The sequence below is a fragment of the Carcharodon carcharias genome, chromosome 12 (genome assembly GCF_017639515.1).
Source record: "Carcharodon carcharias isolate sCarCar2 chromosome 12, sCarCar2.pri, whole genome shotgun sequence".
NCBI classification, from domain to species: Eukaryota; Metazoa; Chordata; class Chondrichthyes; order Lamniformes; family Lamnidae; genus Carcharodon; species Carcharodon carcharias.
The window spans coordinates 94,426,214-94,440,774 of record NC_054478.1 but is presented as its reverse complement, the minus strand read 5'-3'; the positions used below and the strand labels follow the sequence as shown (position 1 = coordinate 94,440,774).

The following is a 14,561-nucleotide window of genomic DNA, read 5'->3' as shown; positions in this document are numbered from 1 at the left end:
ATGTTGGTTGTACGCAACAAGCTTCCAGAATCATGGGGCGATAACATCAGTGCTCCCAACAGTTAAGCCAGGAATAATGTAAGGATCAATCAACTAAACTATGTATACATTTAACTTAGGATATGGCCACTGCAAGAATTTTGTTGACAAAAGAAACATATTAGGAAGCCTAAGTAATATGTATATTAAACATGGTTTTGTTGTGAATTTTTGGTTTGAAATTGAAATATATTGTTTGTTAAGCTGTCAGTTAAGAAGAATTATATCTTATGAAATGGGAAATTGTTGAAAGAACCTTTACAATCATTGCAGCTTAGTTTTCTAAAGCTTTTCTTCCAAATGTCGTTCTTCAGTATCATTTCCTTTAGGAAGTTGAGATTCAGTATCAAGTAAACTTGACTTTCTCGGAGACAGTGCGCTCTGCAATGGTTAAATCAAACTTGCAGCATCTATGACTCTTGACAGAAAAATAGAGGATGTAGTCACATAGAATAATCAAAGTGAAAAAAACAGATGTAGGACATCCTTGGGAAATGGCAACCTGCTGTATTTGGAAGTAGATGTAATCGTTAATCCTTTTCCTCAAATTAAAGATTTTCAAAATGATTTGCTTTTCAGAAAAAGTTTGCAACATTCCAAATAACCAGCAAAGCAGCCCCAAACACCAATACTCATGCCCTTTCACCCAGAGTGCACTGACCCCGCCCCATGCCCTTTCACCCGGAATGCACTGACCCCGCCCCATGCCCTTTCACCCGGAACGCACTGACCCCGCCCCTTTCAGCCGGGCCGCACTGAACGATGGGATTCCGCACTCAGCGTCTCGTCTCCATGGTAACGCAGCGGCTGAGGCAACCGCTTCTCCCCGTCAGGTGAGCGTCTCTTCCTGGGGAACAGACCAAAGAGATCAGGTCAGGATCCCAAATCCTGGGCCGCTTCCAACGTGATCAAAATGGCAGCAGAAGTGGGGGGGAGGGGGGGAGGTTGGGGGTGAGGGGGAAGAGATGGGGGGAAGGGAAGGGATGAGGGGAGGGGAGATGATGGGAGGGGAGTGGGGAGATGAGGGGAAGGAAGATGAGGGGAAGGAAGATGAGGGGAGGGGAGATGAGAGGAGGGGAGGGGGAGATGAGGGGAGGGAGGAGGTGAGGGGAGAGGACAGGGAGATGAGGGGAGGGGAGGGGGAGTTGAGGGAAGGGGAGAAGAGGGGAGGGGGAGATGAGGAGAAGGGAGGGGGAGATGAGGAGAAGGGAGGTGGAGATGAGGGGAGGGGGAGATGAGGGGAGGGGGAGATGAGGGGAGGGGAGATGAGGGAGGGGAGGAGGAGGAGGAGGGGAGGGGAGATGAGGAGAAGGGAGGGGGTAGATGAGGGGAGGGGAGAAGGTGATGAGGGGAGGGGAGGGGAGGGGGAGCTGAGGAGAAGGAAGGGGGAGGGGAGGGGGAGATGAGGGAGGGGGAGCTGAAGGGAGGGGAGTGTGGGAGATGAGGGGAGATGAGGGGAGGGGGAGATGAGGGGAGGGGAAGGAGGAGGGGTGGGGAAGGGAGGGGGGAGATGAAGGGAGGGGAGATGGGGGGGTGAGGGGTGAGAGGGGAGATGAAGGGAGATGAGGGGTGAGGGGAGGGGGAGATGAGGGGGAGGGTAGATGAGGGGGAAGGGGGGATGAGGGGAGGAGATGAGAGGGGGAGATGAGGGGAGAGGGGCGGGGGAGATGAGGGGAGGGGGAAAATGAGGGGGAGGGGAGGGGGGAAGATGAGGGGAGAGAGGGTGAGGGGAGGGGGGAGATGACGGGAGGATGGCGAAGATAAGGGGAGGGGAGGGGGAGATGAAGGGAGGGGGAGATGAGGGGAGGGGAGGGGGAGATGAGGGGAGGAGAGGGGGAGATGAGGGGAGGGGAGGGGAGGGGGAGATGGAGGGGAGGTGTGAGATGAAGGGAGGGGGGGGAGGGGGAGATGAAGGGATGGGGGAGATGAGGGGATGGGGGAGATGAGGGGAGGGGGAGATGAGGGGAGGGGAGTGTGGGAGATGAGGGGAGGGGAGGGGGGAGATGAGGGGAGGGGGAGATGAGAGAAGGGGGAGATGAGGGCTGGGGAAGGGGAGATGAGGGGAGGGGAAGGGGAGATGAGGGGAAGGAGGAGGTGAGTGGAGTGGAGGGGGAGGGGAGGGGGAGGTGAGAGGGGGAGGGGGAGATGAGAGGAGGGGAGGGGGGAGATGAGGGGATGGGAGGGGAAGTTGAGAGTGGAGGGGAAGGGGAGATGAAGGGAGGGGAGAGGAAGGGAGGGGGGAGATGAGAGGGGAAGGGAAGGGAGGGGAGAGATGAGGGGAGGGGATGGGGGAGATGAGGGGAGGGGGAGATGAAGGGAGGGGAGTGTGGGAGATGAGGGGAGGGGGGAGATGAGGGGAGAGGAGGGGGAGATGAGGGGAAGGGGGAGATGAGGGGAGGGGGAGATGAGAGGAGGGGAAGGGGAGATGAGGGGAGGGGAGTGGTGAGGGGCGGGGAGATGGAGATGAGAGGAGGAGAGGCGGGAGATCAGAAGAGGGGAGGGGGAGATGAAGGGAGGGAAGTGTGGGAGATGAGGGGAGGGGGGAGAGGAGGGGGAGATGAGGGGAGGGGGAGATGAGGGGAGAGGAGGGGAAGGGGAGATGAGGGGAGGGGAGGGGGAGGGGAGGAGAGGGGGAGATGAGTGGAGGGGAGGGGGGAGGGGAGGGGGAGATGTGGGGAGGGGAGGGGGGAGATGAAGGGAGGGGAGGGTGGGAGATGTGGGGAGGGGACGGGGGGGATGAAGGGAGGGGAGGGTGGGAGATGTGGGGAGGGGACGGGGGGATGAAGGGAGGGGATGGTGGGAGATGAGGGGTGGGGATGGGGGATGGGAGGGGAAGGGGAGATGAGGAGAAGGGAGGGGGAGATGAGGGGAGGGGAGGGGGAGATGAGGGGAGGAGAGGGGGAGATGAGGGGAGGGGAGGGGGAGATGAAGGGAGGGGAGGTGTGAGATGAGGGGAGGGGGAGATGAGGGGATGGGGGAGATGAGGGGAGGGGGAGGTGAGGGGAGGGGAAGGGGAGATGAGGGGAGGGGAAGGGGAGATGAGGGGAGGGGAATGAGGAGGTGAGTGGAGTGGAGGGGGAGGGGAGGGGGAGGTGATGGGGAGGGGGAGATGAGAGGAGGGGAGGGGGAGAGGAGGGGAGGGGGAGATGATGGGAGGGGAGGGGGGAGATGAGGGGAGAGGAGGGGAGGGGGAGATGAGAAGGGAGTGGGAGATGAGGGGAGATGAAGGGAGGGGAGGGTGGGAGATGAAGGGAGGGGTGGGTGGGAGATGAGGGGAGAGAGGGGGAGGGGAGGGGGAGATGATGGGAGGATGGCGGAGATGAGATGGGGAGGGGGGTGATGAGGGGAGGGGAAGGGGAGATGAAGGGAGGGGAGGGGAAGGGAGGGGGGAGATGAGAGGGGAAGGGAGGGGGGAGATGAGGGGAGGGGATGGGGGAGATGAGGGGAGGGGGAGATGAAGGGAGGGGAGTGTGGGAGATGAGGGGAGGGGGAGATGAGGGGAGAGGAGGGGAAGGAGAGATGAGGGGAGGGGAGGGGTGAGGGAGGGGAGGGGGAGATGAGAAGAGGGGAGGCGGGAGATCAGAAGAGGGGAGGGGGAGATGAGAGGAGGGGAGGGGGTGAGGGGAGGGGAGGAGGAGATGTGGGGAGGGGGGAGATGAAGGGAGGGGAGGGTGGGAGATGTGGGGAGGAGAGGGGGGAGATGAAGGGATGGGATGGTGGGAGGTGAGGGGTGGGGATGGGGGATGGGAGGGGAGGGGGAGATGAGGAGAAGGGAGGGGGAGATGAGGGGAGGGGAGCATGGGAGATGAGGGGAAGGGAGGGGAGGGGAAGGGGGAGATGAGGGGAGGGGAGGGAGGGGGATGAGGGGAGAAGTGGGGGGGATGAGGGAAGTGGGGCGATGAGGGGAGGGGTGGGAAGGGGAGTGGGGAGATGAAGGGAGGGGAGGGGGGACATGAGGGGAGTTGGAGAAGGGGAGATGGGGGGGGAGATGAGGGGAGTGGGGAGATTAGGGTGGAGGGGGTGATGAGGGGGAAGGGGGAGATGAATGGAGGAGATGAGGGGGGTGATGAGATGAAGGGAGGGGAGGGGGGACATGAGGGGAGGGGAGAAGGGGAGATGAAGGGGGGGAGATGAGGGGAGGGGGGAAATGAGGGTGAGATGGGGGAGGGGTGAGATAAGTGGGGGAGCTGTGAGTTGAGGGGAGGGGAGATGAGGGGAGGGGAGGGGGTAGATGAGGGGAGGAGAGGGGGTAGATGAGGGGAGGGGAGGGGGAGATGAAGGGAGGGGAGGAGTGAGATGAAGGGAGGGGAGGGGGAGATGAGGAGAGGGGAGGGGGGAGATGAGGGGAGGGGAGGAGGAGATGAGGGGAGGGGGAGTTGAGGGGAGGTGATGATGAGGGGAGTGGAGGGGGAGATGAGGGGAGGGGAGGGGGAGCTGAGGGGGGATGAGAGGGGAGATGAGGGGGAGGGGGAAATGAGGGGGAGGGCAGGGGCTGATGAGGAGGGAGATGAGGGGAGAGGAGGGGGAGGGGCCGGGAGATGAGGGGAGGGGAGGGGAAGATGAGGGGAGGGGATGATGCGTGGAGGGAAGGGAGGGGGAGATGTGGGGGAGGGGGAGATGAGTGGGGAGGGGGCAGATAGGAGGGGGGTTGGGTGGAGATGAGGGGAGTGGGGAGATGAGGGGAGGGTGGAGTGTGTGGAGATGAGGGGAGGGGGAGATGGGAGGGGCTGAGGAGTGGTGAGTACAGGGGAGGGGGAGATGAGGGGGGAAGGGAGGTGGAAGATGAGGAGGGAGGGGGAGATGCGGGGAGGTGTGGGGAGATGATGGGGGAAGATGGTGGAGATGAGGGGATGGGTGGAGGAGTTGAGGGGAGGGGATGTGAGGGGGAGATGAGGGGAGGGGAGGGGGAAGATGAGGGGAGGCGAGGGAGATATGAGGGGAGGGGAGATGAGTGGAGGGGAGGGGGAAGATGAGGGGAGGGTGAGATGAAGGGAGGGCGAGGGAAGGGGGAGGTGAGGGGGAGATGAGGGGTGAGGGGGGAGATGAGGGAGAGGGGCGAGATGAGGGGTGGGGAGGGGGAGATGAGGGGAGATGGAGGGAGAGGGAGGGGCGATGGGAGGGGAAGGAGGGGGAGGTGAGAGGGGAGATTGGGAGGTGAGGGGGAGGGGGAGATGACGGGGTGTATGGGGGAGGGGAGGGGGAGATGAGGGGAGGGGAGTGATGAGATGAGGGGAGGGGGTAGATGAGGGGAGGGGAGGGGGAGATGAGGGGAGGGGATGGGTGAGGGCGATGAGGGGAGGGCAGGGGAGTGGGAAATGAGGGGACGGGGAGGGGGAGATGAGGGGAGTGGGAGTGGGTGGAGATGAGGGGAGGGGGAGATGAGGGGACGGTGGAGGGTCAGAGATGAGGGGAGAGGGAGATGAGGGGATGGGGAGAGGGGAGATGAGTGGAGGGAGGAGATGAGCGGAGGTGGAGGGGGGAGATGAGGGGAGGGGGAGAGGGGAGATGTTGGAGGGAGGAGATGAGGGGATGGGTGAGATGAGGGGAGGGGAGCGCGGAAGATGAGGGGAGGAAAGGAGATGAGGGGGGAAGTTGAGGGGAGGGGAGGGGGAGTGGGAGATTGGGGGAGGGGCAGATGAGGTGAGGAGGAGGGGAGGGAGGAGATGGGGGAGGGGAGGGGAAATGGGAGGGGGAGTTGAGGGGGGGACGGGGAAGATGACGGGAGTGGAGGGGGGAGATGAGGGGAGTGGGAGATGGGGGAGGGGAGGGGGAGGAGATGAGGGGAGTGGGAGGGGAGGAGAGGGGAGCAGGGAGATGAGGGGAGGGGAGGGGGAAGATGAGGGGAGGAAGGGGAGGGGGAGATGAAGGGAAGGGGAGAGGAGGGGGGAGTTGACAGGAGGGCAGGGAAGATGAGGGGAGGGGGGAGATGGGAGGGGCTGAGGGGTGGTGAGTACAGGGGAGGGGGAGATGACGGGGGGAAGGGATGTGGGAGATGAGGGAGGGGGAGATGAGGGGGCGGGGAGATGTGGGGAGATGATGGGGGGGAGATGGGGGAGATGAGGGGATGGGTGGGGGAGTTGAGGGGAGGGGATGTGATGGGGAGGCAAGGGAGAGATGAGGGGAGGGGGAGATGAGGGGAGGGGAGGGGGAAGATGAGGGGAGGGGAGATAAAGGGAGGGCGAGGGAAGGGGGAGATGAGGGGGAGGGGGGAGATGAGGGGGAGGGGCGAGATGAGGGGAGGGGGAGATGAGGGGAGGGGAGGGTGGAAATGGGGGAGAGGGAGGGGAGATGAGGGGAGGGGAGGGAGGGGGGATGTGAGAGGGGAGATGGGGGAGGGGGAGGGGAGGAGGAGGTGACGGGGAGCATGGGGGAGGGGGGGGGGAGGGGTGAGAGGAGGGGAGGGTAGGGGAGTGGGAAATGAGGGGACGGGGAGGGGGAGATGAGGGGAGAAGGGGGAGATGTGGGGAGTGGGAGTGAGTGGAGATGAGGGGAGGGTGGAGAGGCAGAGATGAGGGGAGGGGGAGATGAGGGGACGGGGAGAGGGGAGATGAGGGGAGGGGGAGGGGGGAGATGAGGAGAGGGGAGATGGTGGAGGGAGGAGATGAGGGGAGGGGGAGATGAGAGGATGGGGCAGATGAGGGGAGGGGGGCGCGGGAGATGAGGGGAGGGAGGGAGATGAGGGGGAAGTTGAGGGGTGGGGGAGTGGGGAGATTGGGGGAGGGGGGCAGATGAGTTGAGGTGGAGGGGAGGGAGGAGATTGGGGGAGGAGAGGGGACATGGGGGAGGGGGAGATGAGGGGAGCGGAGGGGGGAGATCAGGGGAGTGGGAGATGGGGGAGGTGAGGGGGAGGAGATGAGGGGAAGGGGAGGAGAGGGGAGCAGGGAGATGAGGGGAGGGAGGGGAGGGGGAGATGAAGGGAGGGGGAGATGAGGGGAGAGGAGGGGGAGTTGAGGGGAGGGCAGGGGAGATGTGGGGAGGGGAGCGGGGAAGATGAGGGGAGGGGAAGGGGGAAGATGAGGGGAGAGAGGGGTGTAGGGGAGGGGGGAGATGAGGGGAGGATGGTGGAGATGAGCGGAGGGGGAGATGAAGGGAGGGGAGGGGGCAGTTGAGGAGAGGGGAGGGGAGGGGGGAGATGAGGGGAGGATAAGGGGAGATGAGGGGAGGGGAGGGGGAGATGAGGGGAGGGGAGGGGTAAGATGAAGGAAGGGGGAGATGAGGGGAGGGGATGATGAGGGGAGTGGAGGGGGAGATGAGTGGAGGGGAGGGGGGAGCTGAGGGGGGGATGAGAGGGGAGATGAGGGGGAGGGGGAAATGAGAGGGAGGGCAGGGGCTGATGAGGAGGGAGATGAGGGGAGAGGAGGGGGAGGGGCCGGGAGATGAGGGGAGGGGAGGGGGAGATGAGGGGAGGGGGGAGGTGGAGATGAGGGGAGGGGATGATGTGTGGAGGGAAGGGAGGGGGAGATGAGGGGGGAGGGGGCAGATGAGGGGAGGTGGTTGGGTGGAGATGAGTGGAGTGGGGAGATGAGGGGAGGGTGGAGTGGGCGGAGATGAGGGGTGGGGGGAGATGGGAGGGGCTGAGGGGTGGTGAGTACAGGGGAGGGGGAGATGAGGGGGGAAGGGAGGTGGAAGATGAGGAGGGAGGGGGAGATGAGGGGGAGAGCGGAGATGAGGGGAGGAGTGGGGAGATGATGGGGGGAGATGGGGGAGATGAGGGGATGGGTGGGGGAGTTGAGGGGAGGGGATGTGAGGGGGAGATGAGGGGAGGGGAGGGGGTAGACGAGGGAAGGTGAGGGAGAAATGAGGGGAGGGGAGATGAGTGGAGGGGAGAGGGAAGATGAGGGGAGGGTGAGATGAAGGGGGGGCGAGGGGGGAGATGAGGGGTGAAGGGGGAGATGAGGCGTGAGGGGGGAGATGAGGGGGAGGGGCGAGATGATGGAATGGGGGAGATGAGGGAAGGGGAGGAGGGAGATGGGAGATGGAGGGTGGGGGAGGGGAGATGAGGGGAGGGGAGGGAGGGGGGATGTGAGAGGGGAGATGGTGGAGCGGAGGGGGAGGTGACGGGGAGGTGAGGGGGAGATGAGGGGAGGGGTGAGATGAGGGGAGGGATGAGAGGGGAGATGAGGGGGAGGGGGAAATGAGGGGGAGGGCAGGGGCTGATGAGGAGGGAGATGAGGGGAGAGGAGGGGGAGGGGCCGGGAGATGAGGGGAGGGGAGGGGGAGATGAGGGGAGAGGGAGGTGGAGATGAGAGGAGGGGATGATGCATGGAGGGAAGGGAGGGGGAGATGAGGGGGAGGGGGCAGATGAGGGGAGGTGGTTGGGCAGAGATAAGGGGAGTGGGGAGATGAGGGGAGGATGGAGTGGGCGGAGATGAGGGGAGGGGGTAGATGGGAGGGGCTGAGGGGTGGTGAGTACAGGGGAGGGGGAGATGAAGGGGGGAAGGGAGGTGGAAGATGAGGGAGGGGGAGATGAGGGAGAGTGGGAGATGATGGGGGGAGATGGGGAGATGAGGGGATGGGTGGGGGAGTTGAGGAGAGGGGATGTGAGGGGGAGATGAGGGGAGGGAGGGGGAAGATGAGGGAAGGTGAGGGAGAGATGAGGGGAGGGGAGATGAGTGGAGGGGAGAGGGAAGATGACGGGAGGGTGAGATGAAGGGAGGGCGAGGGAAGGGGGAGATGAGGGGTGAGGGGGGAGATGAGGGGTGAGGGGGGAGATGAGGGGTGAGGGGGGAGATGAGGGGGAGGGGCGAGATGATGGAATGGGGGAGATGAGGGAAGGGGAGGGGGGAGATGAGGGCAGATGGAGGGTGGGGTAGGGGAGATGAGGGGAGGGGAGGGAGGGGGGATGTGAGAGGGGAGATGGGGGAGGGGAGGGGGAGGTGACAGGGAGGATGGGGGAGTGGAGGGGTGAGATGAGGGGAGGGTAGGGGAGTGGGAAATGAGGGGACGGGGAGGGGGAGAAGAAGGGAGGGGATGTGGGGAGGGGAGAAGGGGGAGATGAGGGGAGTGGGAGTGGGTGGATATGAGGGGAGGGTGGAGGGGGCAGAGATGAGGGGAGGGGGAGATGAGGGGACCGGGAGAGGGGAGATGAGTGGAGGGAGGAGATGAGGAGAGGGGGAGATGAGGGGAGAGGGAGATGAGGGGAGGGGGGTGCGGGAGATGAGGGGAGGGAGGGAGATGAGGGGGGAAGTTGAGGGGAGGGGGAGTGGGGAGATTGGGGGTGGGGGGGCAGATGAGGTGAGGGAGAGGGGAGGGAGGAGATTGGGGAGGGGAGGGGAAATGGGGGGAGGGGGAGATGAGGGGAGCGGAGGGGGGAGATGAGGGGAATGGGAGATGGGGGAGGGGGAGGAGAGGGCAGCAGGGAGATGAGGGGAGGGGAGTGGGGCAGATAAGGGGAGAGAGGGGGAGGGCGAGATGAAGGGAGAGAGGGGGAGATGAGGGGAGGATGGCGGAGGTGAGGGGAGGGGGGAGGGAGATGAGGGGAGGGGAGGGGGGATGAAGGGAGGGGAGGGGGAGATGAGGGGAGGGGAGGGGATGATGAGGGTAGTGGATGGGGAAATGAGGGGAGGGGGAGGTGGAGATGAGGGGAGGGGGAGGGGGTGATGAGTGGAGGGAGGGGAGATGAGGGGGAGGGGGCAGATGAGGGGAGAGGGTTGGGTGAAGATGAGGGGAGGGGGAAGATGAGGGGAGAGGGGAGATGAAGGGAGGGAGGAGATGAGGGGAGGGGGTGGGGGAGATGAAGGGAGGGATGGAGATGAGGGGAAAATGAGGGGAGGGGGGAGTGGGGAGATTAGGGGTGGGGGGCAGATGAGGGGAGGGGCAGAGGGAGGAAATCGGGGGAGAGGGAGATGAGGGAGAGGGAGGTGGAAGATGAGGGGGGCGGGGAGCAGGAGATGAGGAGAGGAGGGAGATGAGGGGAGGTGGGCAGGGAGGATGAGGGGGGAGATAAGGGGAGGGGGAGTTAAGGGTGGGAAGGGGCAGAGATGAGGGGAGGAGGGGAAGGGGAGATGAGGGGGAGTGGGGGATGAGGGGAGGTGGGAGATGTGGAGGGGGAGCTGAGGGGAGGGGAGATGAGAGGAGGGGCAGATGAGGGGAGGGAGAGAGATGAGTGGGGGCAAGATATGGGGAGGGGAGGGGGTAGGGGGAAATGGGGGAGGGTGGGAGATGAGGGGGAGGGGAGGGGGAGTGGGGGAGATGAGAGGAGGGGGAGATGTGGGGAGGGGAGAGGAGGGAGGAGGTGGGGCGAGGGGGAGATGTGGTGAGAGGGAGATGAGAGGGGAGGGTGGAGATGAGCATGGAGGGGGGAGATGAGGGGAGGGGTAGGGGGATATGAGGGGGGAGGGTAGAGATGAGGGGGGAGGGTAGGGGGATATGAGGGGAGGGGATGGGAGGGGGAGATGAGGGGAGGAGAGGGAGAGATGAGGGGATGGGGGAAATGAGGGGCGGACAGGGGGGAAGATATGGGGAGGGAGAGATTAGGGGTGATGCGGAGATGAGTTGGGGAGGGGGGAGATGAGGGGAGGGGAAGGGGGGATGTGAGGGGAGGGGCAGGAGGGGATGTGAGGGGTGGGGAAGGGAGGGATGTCAGGGGAGGGGAAGGGGTGGCTGTGAGTGGAGGGGAAGGGGGGTGTGAGGGGAGGGGAAGGAGGGATATGAGTGGAGTGGAAGGGGGTAGTGAGGGGAGGGGAGCAGAAGGGGGATTTGGGGGTATGGGAGGAGAGGTTAAGGAGAGGAGGGGAGGGGAAGGGGGGACCTGAGGGGAGGGGAAGGGGGGAATGTGAGGGGAAGGGAAGGGAGGGATGTCAGGGGAGGGGAAGGGGAAGGGGTGGCTGTGAGGGGAGGGGAAGGGGGGTGTGAGGGGAGGGGAAGGAGGGTTGTGAGGGGAATGGAGTGGAAGGGGGTAGTGAGGGGAGGGGAAGGGGGATTTGAGGGTATGGGAGGGGAGGGTAAGGAGAGGAGGGGCGGTGAAGGGGGGATGTGAGGGGAGGGGAAGAGGGGGATGTGAGGGGAAGGGAAGGGGGGATGTGATGGGAGGGGAAGAAGGAGATGTGAGGGGAGGGGATGGGGGGATGTGAGGGGATGGGAAGGGGAGATAAGGGTGAGGGGAGGGGGTGGGGGGATGAGGGGGAGATGAGGGGTTGGGGGGCGAGGGGATGAGGGGGGAGATGAGGCGAGGGGGGAGTTGCGGGGAGGGGGGAGATGAGGGGAGGGGTGGAGATGAGGGGGGAGGAGAGGAGGGAGGGGGAGATGAGGGTTGATGGGTGAGATGAGGGGAGGCGGGGGAGGAGATGAGCGGGGCGATGGGGGGAAGCGGGAGAGCAGATGAGGGGGGAGATGAGGAGAGGCGAGGGAGGAAATGGGGGAGATGAAGGGAGGGGGAAGATGTGGGGAGGGGGAGGGGTGAGATGAGGGGAGGGGGAGGGGAGGGTGGAAGATAATGGGAGGCGGCAGGGGGATCAGCGGGGTGTTGAGGGGAGGGGGTAGGGGAGGGTGGGAGATGAGGGGAGGTTGGCAGGGGGATCAGGGGAGAGATGAGGGAAGGAGAGATGAGGAGAGGCGGAGATGAGGTGAGGGTGGAGATGAGGGGAGGGGGAGATGAGGTGAGGGGAGGAGAAGGGGGATATGAGGGAAGGGGAGGGGGATATGAGGGGAGGGGAAGGGGCTGTGAGGGGAGGGGAAGGGGATGTGAGGGTAGGGGAAGGGCTGGATGTGAGGGGAGAGGAAGGGGAAGAGATGGATGTGAGGGGAGGGGAAGGGGGAATGTGAGGGGAAGGGAAGGTAGGGATGTCGGGAGCGGAAGGGAGGGATGTGAGGGGAGAGGAAGGGGAAGGGGTGGATGTGAGGGGAGAGGAAGGGGGATTTGAGGGTATGGGAGGGGTGGGTAAGGAGAGGAGGGGAGGGGAAGGGAGGATATGAGGGGAGTGGAAGGGGGGATGTGAGGGGCGGGGATGTGAGGGGAGGGGAAGGGGGATGTGAGGGGAGGAGGAGGAGATTTGAGGGGTGGGGAAGGGGGGAATGAGGGGAGAGGAAGGGGGGATGTGTGGGGAGGGGAAGGGTGGATGTGAGGGGAGGGGAAGGAGGGGCTATGTGGGGCAGCGGGTATATGAGAGGAGAGGGGAGGATGAGGGCAAGGTTGTATGGGGGAGATGAGGGGAAGCAGGGAGGTTGGCAGGGGGAGGGGGATGAGTGGAGAGAGGGGGAGGGGTGATGAGGGGAAGGAGATGAGGGGGGGAAGGGGATGAGGGGAGAGGGGGAAGGGGGATGAGAGGAGAGAGGGGAATGGGAATGAGGGAAGGGGGTGAGGGGAGAGGAGAAGGGGGATGAGGGGAGAGGGGGGAAGGGGAGGGATGAGGTGGGGAGGGATGAGTGGGAAAGGGGAAGAGGATGCAGAGAGACTGGGGGAGGAAGAATGGGGGTAGAGGAGTGGGGAGGGAGTGGGGGTGCGGGGGAGAGCGAGGAGTGGGAGTAGGGGTGAGAGAGGAGTGAGGGGAGAGAGGAGTGGAGGTAAGGGGGAGTGAAGAGTGGAGGGGAGGGGGAGAGGGGGAAAAGGGGAGGGAGAGAGAGGGGAGAGTGGGGATGACAGGGGAAGGAGGGAGAGAGGGGATGAGGGAGGAAGTGGGGAGAGGGGCGATGAGGAGGGGGGATGAGGTGGATGAGGGGAGAGGGGAAGGGGTTGAGGGGAGAAGGGGAAAAGGGGTTGAGAGGAGAGGGGTTGAAGGGTAGGTGGTGAGGAGAGAAGGAGAAGAGAGTAGGGGAGGGGGAGGGTGAAGTGGTGAAGGGAAGGGGGTGAGGGGAGGGGGAAGGGAGGAGATGGGGAAGGGGGCATGAGGGGAGAGGAAGAGGGGGTTGAGGGGAGATGGGGGGTATAAGGGGAAAGGGGGGATGAGGGGAGAGGGGGGAAGGGGGTGCAGGGAGATGGATGACTGGGGGTAATGTGGGATGAGGGGGAAGGGGGATGAGGGGAGCGGAGAGAAGACGGGGTGAAGGGGGTAGAGGGTGCGTGGAGAATGGGGGGAGAGGGGAGAGGGGACAGCGGCGGTGGGGAGGAGTGGGAGATGGGGAGGATGGGTAGGGGGGGAGACGGTGGATGGGGAGTCGGGGGATAGATGAGTTGGGGGAGGCGTGGAGAGAGGAGTCTGGGGGAGGGGGAGAGAGAGGAGTGAGGAGGGGGAGAGTGGAATGGGGAGGGGTAGTGAGAGGAGTGAGGAGGGTGAGAGAGGTGGGGAGGGTGAGAGAGAGGAGTGGGGATGGGGAGGGGGAGGGTGGAGAGAGGAGTGGGGAGGGTGTGTGGGGAGGGGGAGAAAGAGGGGTAGGTAGGGAGGGGAGAGAGGAGTGGGGAGGGCGAGGGGAAGCGGGAGAGAGAGGAGGGGGAGAGAGAGGAGTGGGGGGAGGGGGAGAGAGAGGAGTGGGGTGGGGGATGGAGAGGAGTAGGGAGGGGGATAGAGGAATGGGGAGAGGGAGAGAGAGGAGTGGGAAGGGAGAGGGGGGAGTGGGAGAGAAGAGTTGGGAGGGGGAGAGAGAGGAGTGGGGAGGGCATGCAGGGAGGGGGAGAGAGAGGAGTCGGGGGAGGGGGAGAGAGACGATGGTGGGGGGAGAGAGAGGAGTGGGGGAGGGGGTTAGACAGGAGGGGGAAGGAGTGGGATATGAGGGGGGAAGTGGGTAGAGGGTGCATAGAGAGTGGGGTGAGGGGGAGGCGGGATGGGGGGAGGGGGACGGGGGAGAGAGGTGCGAGCTGGGGGAGCAGGGATAGGGATGGAGAAAGGAGTGGGGAGGGAATTGGGGGGAGAGGAGTGGGGAGGGAGTGGGGGGAGGGGTAGAGAGGAGTGGGGAGGGAGTGTGGGGAGGGGGAGCAAGAGGAGTGCGAGGAGAGGGTAAGAGGAGTGGGGGAGGGGTGAGAGGAGTGGGGAGGGGAGGGGGAGCAAGAGGGGAGGGGGAGAGAGGAGTGGGGAAGGAGGGGGAGGGAGTGTGGGGAGAGGAGTGGGGAGTGAGAAGTGGGGGGAAGGGGAGGGGTGAGAGGAGGGGAGAGAGAGGAGTGGGGGCAGGTGGGGAGAGAGGAGCAGGGGAAGCTGGGAGAGAGTAGTGGGGGAGGGTGAGAGAGGAGGGGAGATGGGGAGAGAGGAGTGGGGGGAGGGGGAGAGAGGAGTGGACAGGGAGTAGAGGTTGGGGAGAGAGGAGTTGGAAGGGAGTGGGGGGAGCGGGAGAGGAGTGAGGAGGTAGTGGAGGAGGGGGAGAGAGTAGTGAGGAGGGAGTGGGGAGGGGGAGAAAGTAGTGGGGGGGAGAGAGGAGTGGGGAAGGAGTGGGGGCAGAAGGGAGAGGAGAGGGGAGGAGGTGGGTGGAGGGGGGAGAAGAGTGCGGGGGAGGGGGTAGAGAGGAATGGTGAGAGGGGAGACGGAGGAGAGAGGGAGGGCGAGTGGGAGAGAGGATGAGTGAGTGGGGGACGGTGAGTGAGAGTGGGGCTGAGGGGGGAGAAGGGAGGGGGAGAGAGTGGTGGAAAGTGGGGAGAGAGGAATGGGGGAGAAAATGGG

General features: G+C 64.4%; 1 protein-coding gene across 1 annotated transcript in view; it reads left to right on the top strand.

Annotated features, from left to right (window-relative positions):
* The first annotated feature begins 844 nt into the window (after positions 1-844).
* The window catches only part of zswim2 (zinc finger, SWIM-type containing 2), a 79,282-nt gene continuing 65,565 nt past the window's right edge, over positions 845-14,561 (top strand). The window contains exon 1 of the mRNA XM_041200253.1: positions 845-872. The gene's annotated coding sequence lies outside the window, so the exon portion shown is untranslated. The remainder of the gene's footprint in view (positions 873-14,561) is intronic.